Genomic DNA, 12,010 nt, shown 5'->3' on the forward strand with positions numbered 1-12,010 from the left:
TACCCAATTATTGATTGCAGAGAACATGCAAAGCCTGGTCATTTCAGGCCACCATGGGTCACCTCTGATGGACACTACACATGCCTATGCTCCTTGGGTATGGTGACTGTTGTTTCTACACTGCAGTTAACCACAACCAGTACCCAATCCTGCTCCCCTTCCCCATTCCTTTCACAGCGTTCTTCATGTTAAACTCTACCTCAGTATCTGATTCTGAAAAACTGTACCTGTAAGGCAACAGGGGCCTAGAGGAACATGATTCCACTCTGTCTTGCCAGGATACCTACCCATCATTGTCACAAAGTTATTCAACTCTAAACTCTATTTAAGAGATTGGCACAGACCTAACACCTCTAAGGTATGTTGTGATTTCCAAAGTCCTCTAGTTTCTAGTTACATGCCAATTCTTATAGATATTTACAGCCCTAGATTCCAGTGATTTTATTTTCTGCCATGGGTTCTTGCCTCATGTTAGCACCTCACCTAAGAACTCTGTGTTTCTTATCTGTCCAGCCCAAACATACAAATGTCTAAAAAGCTAAAATTGTTCTTCTTAGAATTAGGGGAGAGCACAGCCCACTAAGGGCCACTGATGGTCTGGATAGAATTCAAGAACTGGCCCCATATGTTCTGTAATGTCAGGGAGGATCTCAACCCAGAGTACCACTTAGAGAGGGAAGTGTATTATCAAATACCCATGTTCCCATCACAGGAGTGCTCAGAAATTAAAACTCTATACTCCTGCATCTTCCCGAATTCTTGAAAAAATGTAAATGTTTTCTCTGCTCATGTATATTTAATAGTGTCTATAAAATGCACTAGATCAAGTTAGAGAACTGGATTTTACACCTAGTCCCACATCAAGCTGAATTACCTGAGGATGTTTACCTATAACTTCCAGAGGTGGTCACAGACCATAGACGTAGGGGGGTAAAAATCATATAGAACTGTATAAGAACTTCTTCAACTAATACAGAGCACCCTTTAACTAGTATTCCATCTTATAATTTTACAGCTTTTCCAAAAGAGCTGAAAATCCAAAATTTTTTGAACTGAAGTTCAAACAGAGATCTTCCTTGCACCTGGATTCATTTGTAATCTGTTATTATGACTGGCACAGTCTTTCTACCCAGGAGTCACTATGAAAGTTGAAAACACACTAAAGAACCTGTGGGTGCACACCCTCAAATCCAGCTGTGCATGCCACAAGGGCAGCTGGGGATGAGCTGCTGTCTACTCTGGTCCCCCCGCCCTCACAAGTTCCATACCTCGTGTTCACAGTGTGTAATTTACAGTGCCTTGTCCCTTATCATCCCCATGTGAGGAAGAAAATTAGATGACTCCTAGAGGCCTAGAAAAACCGCTATGGTCAGGGAAGCTATGTATGTGATAAAACATCCTGAAAGCAGAACCCAAAGAAGACATGCTTCACCATACACTGACCGCTTTGGGTGACCATCTCCTCTACGCACAAGAGAAAAATGTTCAAGTGTATTTGTAGAAAAGGAACCATGCTGTTCAAGCACGGGTACGTTTGAAAATGGGATATCCTCTACTACTATAACACAATCCACTCATCTGGGTATGTGTCACAGATACGTGGCAAGAGCTGAGTCTTGCTTCTCTGGAGCACTCTGCTCTGCCTTAGCCTCAAAGTCTGTTTATGTCCCCTTCTTCTTTCTGCTTAACAACATTTGTTTTGCATCATCAGCAGAGATCCCTTTTCCTTTTCACTCATTCTCTTTACCAAACACTGCTTTCATCTAGGGCTGTATACCCAAGATCTCCCTTAGGACAACTAGTCAGTTATTGCTGGTTCCTTCTACATAGAAGCCGTCTCAAAAACAGCCAAGCAGAGGGGTCCAAGGAACACAGAGCGCCACTGTATGATTGTGTGCTGCCATCTCCTGGCCAAAACACTGAATGTAATCCTAACGTGTCCACCCCCGGCCCTTGTCTGATTCTCCACCTATGCTCCAGCTAGGATAGGAGAAGACCTCGGGAATTCCCATGTCTTAAAAGGCATAGATCTTAGGGGACCAGTTAATAATAATGACTCATGGACTCAAATCTCATCATTTCTGGACTTCACAAGCCTTCACAAGAGGAAGAGTGGTTTAAATAAGCCTGTACTGTTTTTTGATCCATCTAGTGAGGTAAGACAGGTGAGAGTGTCTACAGAAGAACTATGCAGGTATTAAATGCAGATCTGCCTTCACACAGAATCCCAGGGCTTGATTCTTGCTGCCAGGGATGGTAAGGTTCATTCCAGAAAATCCAGCTTCTGAAGAAAAGCTTCATATAAATACAGAGTGTCCCTTATTCAGCTGCATGGGTAGGTGAACTCTTGCTTCCCCATCGATCCCCCTAAAGACAAATTGACAAAAGAAAGGCAACATTTCTAACCAAAAATCCAAAATCTTCTCCTTAGGATCTGTAACAAAAGCTAAGTCTTCAGCCTGACTCACAATACAGTTGCTTAGTTTGAAATGTATGTAATATGGCTTTATCACAGAAGTAACACCAATAATATGTCACTCTGTAACCAGTAACATCAGAACTTGCTTGTTAGTAGCTCCCCTATGGATGTTCAGGGGCCCACTGCTGCTGAATGGGCCCAGGCGCCTCAGGTCCCTCCCTCACTACCATAGCCCTGCCTGTCTGTGGTCTAGGATTTCCCAGGCACAGAGTTCCCAACTCTGGATACTGTTTGACACACAGACACACAGGGCTGGAAAGGCAGGTACGTTATAGGTCCCCTGAGACCCAACATGTTTTTACCGACCTCTCATATTTTTCCTTAGCCTTAGAATTCTTACCTGTTAAGGAAATGTGGAAGATAAGCCTTCAGTTAGCTAAACACACAGAAGTGTATTTGTCTAGAAAAAAAGTGCATTTTTCTAGAAAGTCCTAGAAGAGAACATTAGACCTTTGACATAATTTGTTACTACTGATTTCCATTCTATCCTGAAAGACAAGAACAATGGCAAGTGAGTCTCATTTCTCTTGCTCACAAATTAAACAGGGCTAGATGTCAGGGTGTGCCAACTGGACAAGATATCCATCTCCACGACCCACCCTGCCCAAAACTGGCAGATGTCACTCAGTCCTCATTCCCTAACCTGCATAGGACATTGGATCTGCCATAGTCTAGGTAGTACTGACCAGGTCCGGCAATACTCCCAGGCCAGCTTATATCTTTCAACTTTTGCCAATAAATGAGACTGACAATTTTATTTCAGTAGTTTCCTCATTATCAAGTAATGAGGAACACTTGTCATAATGGCCCAGATACCAAAGGCAGTTACATTCTTAATTCACATGCATAAATTCTTCAGGCATAAAAAAATTGTCAGCATCATTAACAGTGGTTTAACAATAAAAGAGAGAATTATGTTATAAATGGTTTCTAAACACTAGTTCTAATACCAGAGCATCTCAGCTATGCTCTATGATTGCAACAGCCTTGAAAATATGCCTTTGGAACTGCCTACTTAGGGAATAATAGTTGACTAACAGTTCTAGCGGCTGCACGGCAAATCAACTTTAAGTGTAGAATAGGAGAATCTAGGGGCACCTGAGTGGCTCAGTCAGTTAAGCATCTGCCTTTGGCTCTGTCATAATCCCGGGGTCCTAGGATTGAGCCCCACATTGGGCTCTCTGCTCAGTGGGGAGTCTCCTTCTCCCTTCCCCCTCATCCCTTCCCCCACTCATGCATGTTTTCTCTCAAATAAATAAAATCGTTACCAAAGAAAGGGAGAATATATGATTCCGGGACAGAGGCCAATAGCCTGGCCATCTAGTCAGGGTCTGGATGGAAAAGGACTAGAATGTTAGACAAGGAGATCTAGGAAAGGGCATAGGGATACACAACATATGCAGATTTTTGTATCTCCTGTTACACCTACTACAAAGCACCCACTATAGAAGAGGTGTGGAATGGCCAAACAGACAAAAAGTCGCTGCCAGGTGAGAGCAGCCAGCCTTCATCAGCCAATAGGCATGGTCACAGACATGGAGGCTACATAGGTGACCACCTACATGGAATGCCACACTCCAGAGACAATCGAGCTACTGTTGCCTCTGAATGCCCTAACTGTTAACAGAGAGGAATGTTGAATATCCACTATAGTACTATCTGTGAAAGAGACCACTTGGTAGCAAGTTGATTATGTTGACTACATAAAGTCCTTCCTATTTTAGAAGAGCCAGAAATTCAACATCCCAGGAGCAGATACCTAATCTTGGTGGGTTTGTACTTCCTGCTTGCAGAGCCTTGAACATTACCACTCTGGGGTAGGGGAAGGTGGTTCCTGCAATTTTCCAGCCACAGGCAGGGAATCCCGATCAAAGCACCCAACCAATAGAACACTTACAGAAAATGTGCAGAGTGAACCCCAGATCAAGGGATCCAGAGACCTACCCCAAAACATGTAACACTGTGCAAAAGCGGCTAGCCTTTCTTTCAGTGGCAAGTTTAAAGAGACTTCAGAGAGCATAGCAAAAGCACTAACTCAGAGTCAGCATGCTGTAAGTTTAGGATGCCTCCTTTCATGAGGCAATCTTTACATTAAAAGACATCTATATGGCACCGTATCCTTAGTAAGAGACTCTTTAGATCCAAGAATTGGGAGATAAAAGCTAGGGCTGTCCCACATTCCATCACTCCAAATGACATATTGAGTCATTTTGTGAGTCATCGTAGTTGCAGGGAAAACAGACTCTGGTCATCAGAAGGAGGCTGTGCTACTTTTATATGGTGGGAGAAAGTAAAAATATGTGTGAAACCCAAGTGGTCTATTTAACTACTTCTTCAGACTTCCTTCCTTGCTCCATTCTAACTCAGATGCATTTAGCAGTCCAAGTTTGAAACAGGTATATTAGAAGGGGTTCAGATCCTTAAGATAATGGTTTGGTCACACCACCAGGTAAGTCAAACTTCAGGTGAGGAGAGAGCCAAGAGTTAAGAGAATTCAGAGTGGAGAGTGGAGGAGGGACAAGACGGATATCAGTTGTGATCCAATCCATCAAAATCATAGAGGAAAACACAGACAGCAACCACTGTGACCTCAGCTAGAGCTACTTCTTGCTACACATGTCTCCAAAGGCAAGAGGGGAAAAGGCAAAAATGAACTATTGGAACTTTATCAAGATAAAAATTTCTGCACAGTAAAGGAAACAGTCAACAAAAGCAAAAGACAATAAACAGGATGGGAGAAGATATTTGCAAATGACATGTCAGTAGTATCCAAAATCTATAAAGAACTTTTAAAACTCAACACTCAAAGAACAAATAATACAATCAAGAAATGGGCAGAAGACATGAACAGACATTTCTGCAAAGAAGAAATCCAAATGGCCAATAGACACATGAAAAAATGCTCCACATCACTTGGCATCAGAGAAATACAATCAAAACCACACCAAAATACCATATCACACCAGTCAGAATGGCTTAAATTAACCAGTCAGGAAACAGCAGGTGTTGGCAAGGATGCAGTGAAATGGGAACCCTTCTACACCGTTGGTGGGAATGCAAGCTGGTGAGGCCACTCTGGAAAACAGTATGGAGGTTCCTCAAAAAGTTAAAAGTAGAGATTCCCTACAACCCAGCAATTGTACTCCATCTGTCATTAGTATCATTGAGCATCGTAAGGAAATAGTCCCATTTTGTAGCAGAAACCTATGTCTATAATTGTGGGGTTGAATGAATGCACCCTAGAGACACATTGGTGACAAGTACACTTACTGCAACATCCATGACCTGAGAAGTTCAAATTAACTAAGTGCTCAGAACGTTAATGGATATAGGTCTGGGTACCTTTACTGAGAAAGCAGCTATATCAACAAAAATATTGTCAGAGGATAAAGGTGAATCCAGAATGAGTAAAGAGGAAGATGATGAATATGGATTACTGCCTAGTGACTTTTTTCAACTACGGGGGGGGGGGGGGGGGGGGCAGTAGCATCTCACACTGATCATGTTGTTGTAAGTTTCTTTGTAAATATTTAGTCTTCAAGATGGTGACCAGTCAAAACAAAACAAGTTAACTCAGTATGGGTACAAGAATATCCAAATGTGTGAGTGATAGACCAAGCAAGCACTCAGCTCCTCTTATTTGCTCGGACCACCCAGAGATCATCTACAAACAGTTCCACACTAATTCTTGTCTCTGTGTTCTCTTACATGCTTACTTGTATGAGCCCTGGGAGTACCCCAGAAGAATGCTCATCCAGGAAGGAGGAGGCGTGGCTGGCCTGCCTTTTGGAAGTCTACATAAATCATTCACCAAAACTGTCCCACCAAAATTCCTCAGCAGAATTAGCCCAAGTTGCCCACAGTTGTCACCTTTTCACTAGTGTATTTTTAGTGGTTTACCTGCCCCTCCTAACTTCCTCCCTATGCTTCCTGGAATCACCCTCTCAGTAATCTATTGGAACCCAAATCCTTATCTCAGTGTGTCTTTTTGGAGAACCCAAAATAAGCAGGAATTAATCTGAATTGGCTGATTCTTTTAAGATTTCTATTTTTTTTAATTTTTTAATTTCTTTTCAGTGTTCCAGAATTCATTGTTTATGCACCACACCCAGTGCTCCATGCAATACGTGCCCTCCATAATACCCACCACCAGACTCACCCCAACCCCCCACCCACCTCCCCTCCAAAACCCTCAGTTTGTTGAGAGACTGTGGACTCTGAGAAACACACTTAAGATTTCTATTTTAGAGAAAAAGTGAGAGAGAGTGCACAAGTGGGGGGTGGGCGGAGGGAGAAGGATAAGCAAACTCCCCGCTGAGCAGGGAGCCTGACACAGGTCTCAATCCTAGGACCCTGAGATCATGACCTGAGCTAAAGGCAGACTCTTAACAAACTGAGCCACCAAGATGCCCCCTGGATTAGCTGTTTTTATTTGAAAACAAATGTAATCCATATATGAATCATGAGGCTTAGGGATAGACATCATTTTAGATAGAGAAATCAGGATGTTATATTTTTCTACTTAATTTCTACTTAGAATAGAGAAGCATTTAGGCAGGCTGGGCACAACCTATCTGTTTTTTGCCTCAAATATGTAAGTGGCCAGTCTTGCAGCTTTATTAAATAGAAAAGGGCAATTTGAACACAGAAGCTCAAAAGAAAAGTATGATGTAAGAAGAAACCACTTAAGCCACAGTTATAAATGTTGAAATACACAAGGCTGCGGAGAAACATATGGCCATGTGATAGGCAAGGGATCTAAGTACCTGTCCTTAAGTCCTATTGTTCTGTATTAGACTAATGGTGGAAAGTACCAAGTCTAACAGCACCTCAAGCTGCGACCAGACATTAGAAAAGCAGAACAGCTTACAGTGAGCTTACAGTTCACAGTAAAGGAAAATATGAGGAAAAACCTGTCCTTTTCCAAAAGGAACCACAATTTGCTAGACTCAGATCTTTCATCATAGCCAATGAGCACCAGTGTCTTTAGAATTCATCTCTTATGGTGGGAGTGTCCAGCATATATCCCATAGCTAACAACATAATGGACCATATACAGTGAGTCCACTCATAAACACTTGCCCCTTTCCAGGCAGTAATTGCTTCCCATCCCCTTCTGACACAGTATTATACACAATCATAGACCCCAAATAGGTCTACAGCCTAACTCCCAGAAACTGAACAGGTACACAGCAAGGGGAAATTAATATTACAGATGGATGAGCACTGGGTGTTATAGTCAAGTGATGAATCACTAAATTCTACTCCTGAAACAAATACTACACTATATTTAATTGACTAGAATTTAAATACTTGAAACAAAAAAAAATTGCAGATATAATTAAGGTTGCTAATCAGCTGACCATTGGACAAGGAGATTATCCTAATGATCCCAGTTAGATGCTGTAATTACAAGAGTCTTTAAACATGGAAGAGAATCAAAACAGACACTGTCAGAGAGATGGGATGTAAAAAGACTCAACTTGCCACCCCTGGTTTTGAAAGAGGCCATGAGCCAAGGAACACAGGCAGCCATAACAGCTAGAGATGTGAAGAAAAGAGATTCAGTCTCCCATATGGATTCTCCAGAAAAGAATGCAGCTCTACTAGCACCTCCATTTTAGTGAAGTAAGACCCATTTCAGAATGTAAGGGTTATGGACAAAACGGCATCTAGTATGATTAGACTTCATGGAAGTTTAAGTATATGTACAGAATCTCTGGAAAGAAGGAAAGGTAGTTTCTTCTAGAAAGGAGAAATGGATTGTTTGGGGAAATGATATTGAAAGACTAAGTTTTTCCAGCGAGTATTTTATGTCCATAATGAACATAAGAAAATCTAAAAGACAAGATACATAGCCATACTTGATATTAAAGTAAGTTGTGTTAGAAAACATGTTACAGGCTAATATTCAAAAAACTTACAAATAAAAAATAAAACACTTAAGAGGTAAAAAGTCAAAAAACTGGAATAGTTTTTAACAAGTACCTATGAAACATACAAAAATGTACTTAATTCTCAAGTAAGCAGAATTGTGCTTTCATTTCTAATTGAAGGATGGCAAGAATTAGAGAATGCTACTTATTCTGCCTAGTTTTCAGAAAGATATGCTATTCATTGCTAATGCAATTATAAGAGAAGTTACTAAAATGCATTGGAAAACACCTACATTTTGACCTTTCCACTCTAATTCCTTAAAATGGTCTCCCAGATACAGGGAGATCAAATACAGTGTCTCAGACAGACGGAAACATTCATTCAAACTTTGCAGCTATACCAGTCACAATACTGTGCTGGTGGTGAGATAAAGTCCCCCAACTCCTGAGAACTATTGCAATAAAGAGGGCCTTTGACCTAAAGGAGTTGGGGAGGTGTGCCCAAGGAACAGAATCTTGTTAAGTCTCATTTGATCAAGAACTATACACACGAGACACCCCCAATAGGAGTCTTCAAGTGGTTTTACTTTGGAAAATAGCTGTATTTGCACAGAAACCATATCCCCTTCATTATGCTTTCTCTTAGTATATAACACCATCATTCACCAAGATTCCCTGCTCAGAAGATCCAGGGTTCTATCAGTGATTTTCCCAGACCTACCACACTCACCACCAATTTCTGCAGATTGTAACTCCTGCTCAGTGAGGACTAATGGTCCCCCAATCTGTGAATGCTGCTGATATTCTGACCATGGTCCCTATTTAGTCACTGGATGCTACCACAGCCGATCTAATCTCTGCTGCCATCACTAAAACATCCACTCTGAAGAGCCACTCTTTTTCTTCAACCAAAATAGTATAGTAACCAAATACAATCACAGCTCTGCTAATCTAGAATGAATGCTATTGCCATTCTGGAAAACAGTGTGGAGATTCCTCAAAGAGTTAAAAATAGTACTATCCTACAACCTAGCAACTGCACTACTAGGTATTTTTATCCAAAGGATACAAAAATAGGTATTCCAAGGGGTACATCCACCCCAATGTTTCTAACAGCAATAGCTAAAATATGAAAAGCCCAGATGTCCAACAACAGATGAATGGATAAATATGTGATTATTTTTATATATGTACCCACCCACCCACACAATGGAATATTACTCGGCCATCAAAAAGAATGAAATCTTGCCATTTGCAACAATGTAGATGGAACTAGAGGGTATTATGCTGAGCAAAGTCAGAGAAAGACAAATACCATGATTTCACACATCTGTGGAACTTAAGAAACAAAACAACTGAACATAGGGAAAGAGAAGGAAAAATAAGATAAAAACAGAGGGAGGCAGGTTTGCTTTATGGGCTGGGTGGGGGCCATGGAGCTGCAATGCCAATGGGGCCACAGCGATGACCAGAGCTGCCCACCGACATGAACTCACTGGAGCAGATAGAAGACCTCAAGACTTTTGAGAGGAGACTTACAGAATATATTCACAGTTTGCAGCCTGCCACTGGACGTTGGAGAAAGCTTCTTGTAGTGGTATCTGTCTGTACAGTTGCTGGTGCCTGGAACTGGTTAATAGATCCCGAGACACAAAAGCTGTCCTTTTTTTTTTTTTTCAGCATAACAGTATTCCTTGTTTTTGCACCACACCCAGTGCTCCATGCAATCCATGCCCTCTCTAATACCCATCACCTGGTTCCCCCAACCTCCCACCCCCCGCCCCTTCAAAACCCTCAGATTGTTTTTCAGAGTCCATAGTCTCTCATGGTTCACCTCCCCTTCCAATTTCCCCCAACTCCCTTCTCCTCTCTAACTCCCCTTGTCCTCCATATTATTTGTTATGCTCCACAAATAAGTGAAACCATATAATTGACTCTCTCTGCTTGACTTATTTCACTCAGCATAATCTCTCCCAGTCCCGTCCATGTTGCTACAAAAGTTGGGTATTCATCCTTTCTGATGGAGGCATAATACTCCATAGTGTATGTGGACCACATCTTCCTTATCCATTCATCCGTTGAAGGGCATCTTGGTTCTTTCCACAGTTTGGTGACCGTGACCATTGCTGCTATAAACATTGGGGTACAGATGGCCCTTCTTTTCACTACATCTGTTTCTTTGGGGTAAATACCCAGTAGTGCAATGGCAGGGTCATAGGGAAGCTCTATTTTTAATTTCTTGAGGAATCTCCACACAGTTCTCCAAAGTGGCTGCACCAACTTGCATTCCCACCAACAGTGTAAGAGGGTTCCCCTTTCTCCACATCCCCTCCAACACATGTTGTTTCCTGTCTTGCTAATTTTGGCCATTCTAACTGGTATAAGGTGATATCTCAATGTGGTTTTAATTTGAATCTCCCTGATGGCTAGTGATGATGACCATTTTTTCATGTGTCTGATAGCTATTTGTATGTCTTCATTGGAGAAGTGTCTGTTCATATCTTCTGCCCATTTTTTGATATGATTATCTGTTTTGTGTGTGTTGAGTTTGAGTTCTTTATAGATCCTGGATATCAACCTTTTGTCTGTACTGTCATTTGCCAATATCTTCTCCCATTCCGTGGGTTGCCTCTTTGTTTCCTTGACTGTTTCCTTTGCTGTGCAGAAGCTTTTGATTTTGATGAAGTCCCAAAAGTTTATTTTTGCTTTTGTTTCCTTTGCCTTTGGAGACATATCTTGAAAGAAGTTGCTGTGGCTGATATCGAAGAGATTACTGCCTATGTTCTCCTCTAGGATTCTGATGGATTCCTGTCTCACTTTGAGGTCTTTTATCTATTTTGAGTTTATTTTTGTGTATGGTGTAAGAGAATGGTCGAGTTTCATTCTTCTACATATAGCTGTCCAGTTTTCCCAGCACCATTTATTGAAAAGCTGTCCTTTTTCACACCATTATGGAATCACCCATTTTTCACCATTAGCTAGATCACTCTAATAGGCTTGTTCTTTGCCTGAATACACAAGAGGGTCATTGCATCATCAATTATAGCTGCTTGGTGTCAAACTGTATTAGCAGAATACAATATGTCTTGTGATGATACAGGAAGACTCATTTTGAAACCTAGGCCTCATGTTCAATGACAATCTGAATTCATTGTTATGGGACCTAAAACAGCCTTTCTTCAAGTAAGTGATATGCAAAAAGCCATAAAGGATTCCTTTTACAGTTGAATATGTGAGGGTCACAGCAACAACTGACAAGAAGTGTGCAATATTTACTCAGATGATCTCGATGGTGATGACTTGCCTCCTCCGTGCTTGGTAGATTTGATTACCTGTGTTACAGAGTCACTCTAGTACTTCAGACCCTGCAGAAACTTTTGCAGATGAAGTATGTCTGCATGTTCCTAAGTTAAACTTAGAAACTTAGAAACAAAACCTCATCCAGTTTTTATAATGTGTTTTTGAAAACTACTGTAAAGAGGAAGTCAATCCCAGTGCCAAAGAGGGAAGCATTCTGTGGACTTTATTCTCCTGCACCAGTGTCATGGGAGCATCTCTTTGCCATCCCTATGGCTCTTCAAACCCAGCCATTGCACCTAGCTGTGGCTTTCATTCTCACACCCCTCTGTTTTGATCATACTGCAAGGAAAACATC

At 41.4% G+C, this 12,010-nt stretch overlaps 1 pseudogene; it reads left to right on the top strand.

The window, feature by feature from the left end:
• Nucleotides 1-9,841: 9,841 nt before the first annotated feature.
• Nucleotides 9,842-11,493, top strand: LOC111149356 (annotated as a pseudogene).
• Nucleotides 11,494-12,010: the final 517 nt, after the last annotated feature.

Source organism: Enhydra lutris, unplaced genomic scaffold (assembly GCF_002288905.1).
Source record: "Enhydra lutris kenyoni isolate GAN:26980312 unplaced genomic scaffold, ASM228890v2 scaffoldscaffold21, whole genome shotgun sequence".
NCBI classification, from domain to species: Eukaryota; Metazoa; Chordata; class Mammalia; order Carnivora; family Mustelidae; genus Enhydra; species Enhydra lutris.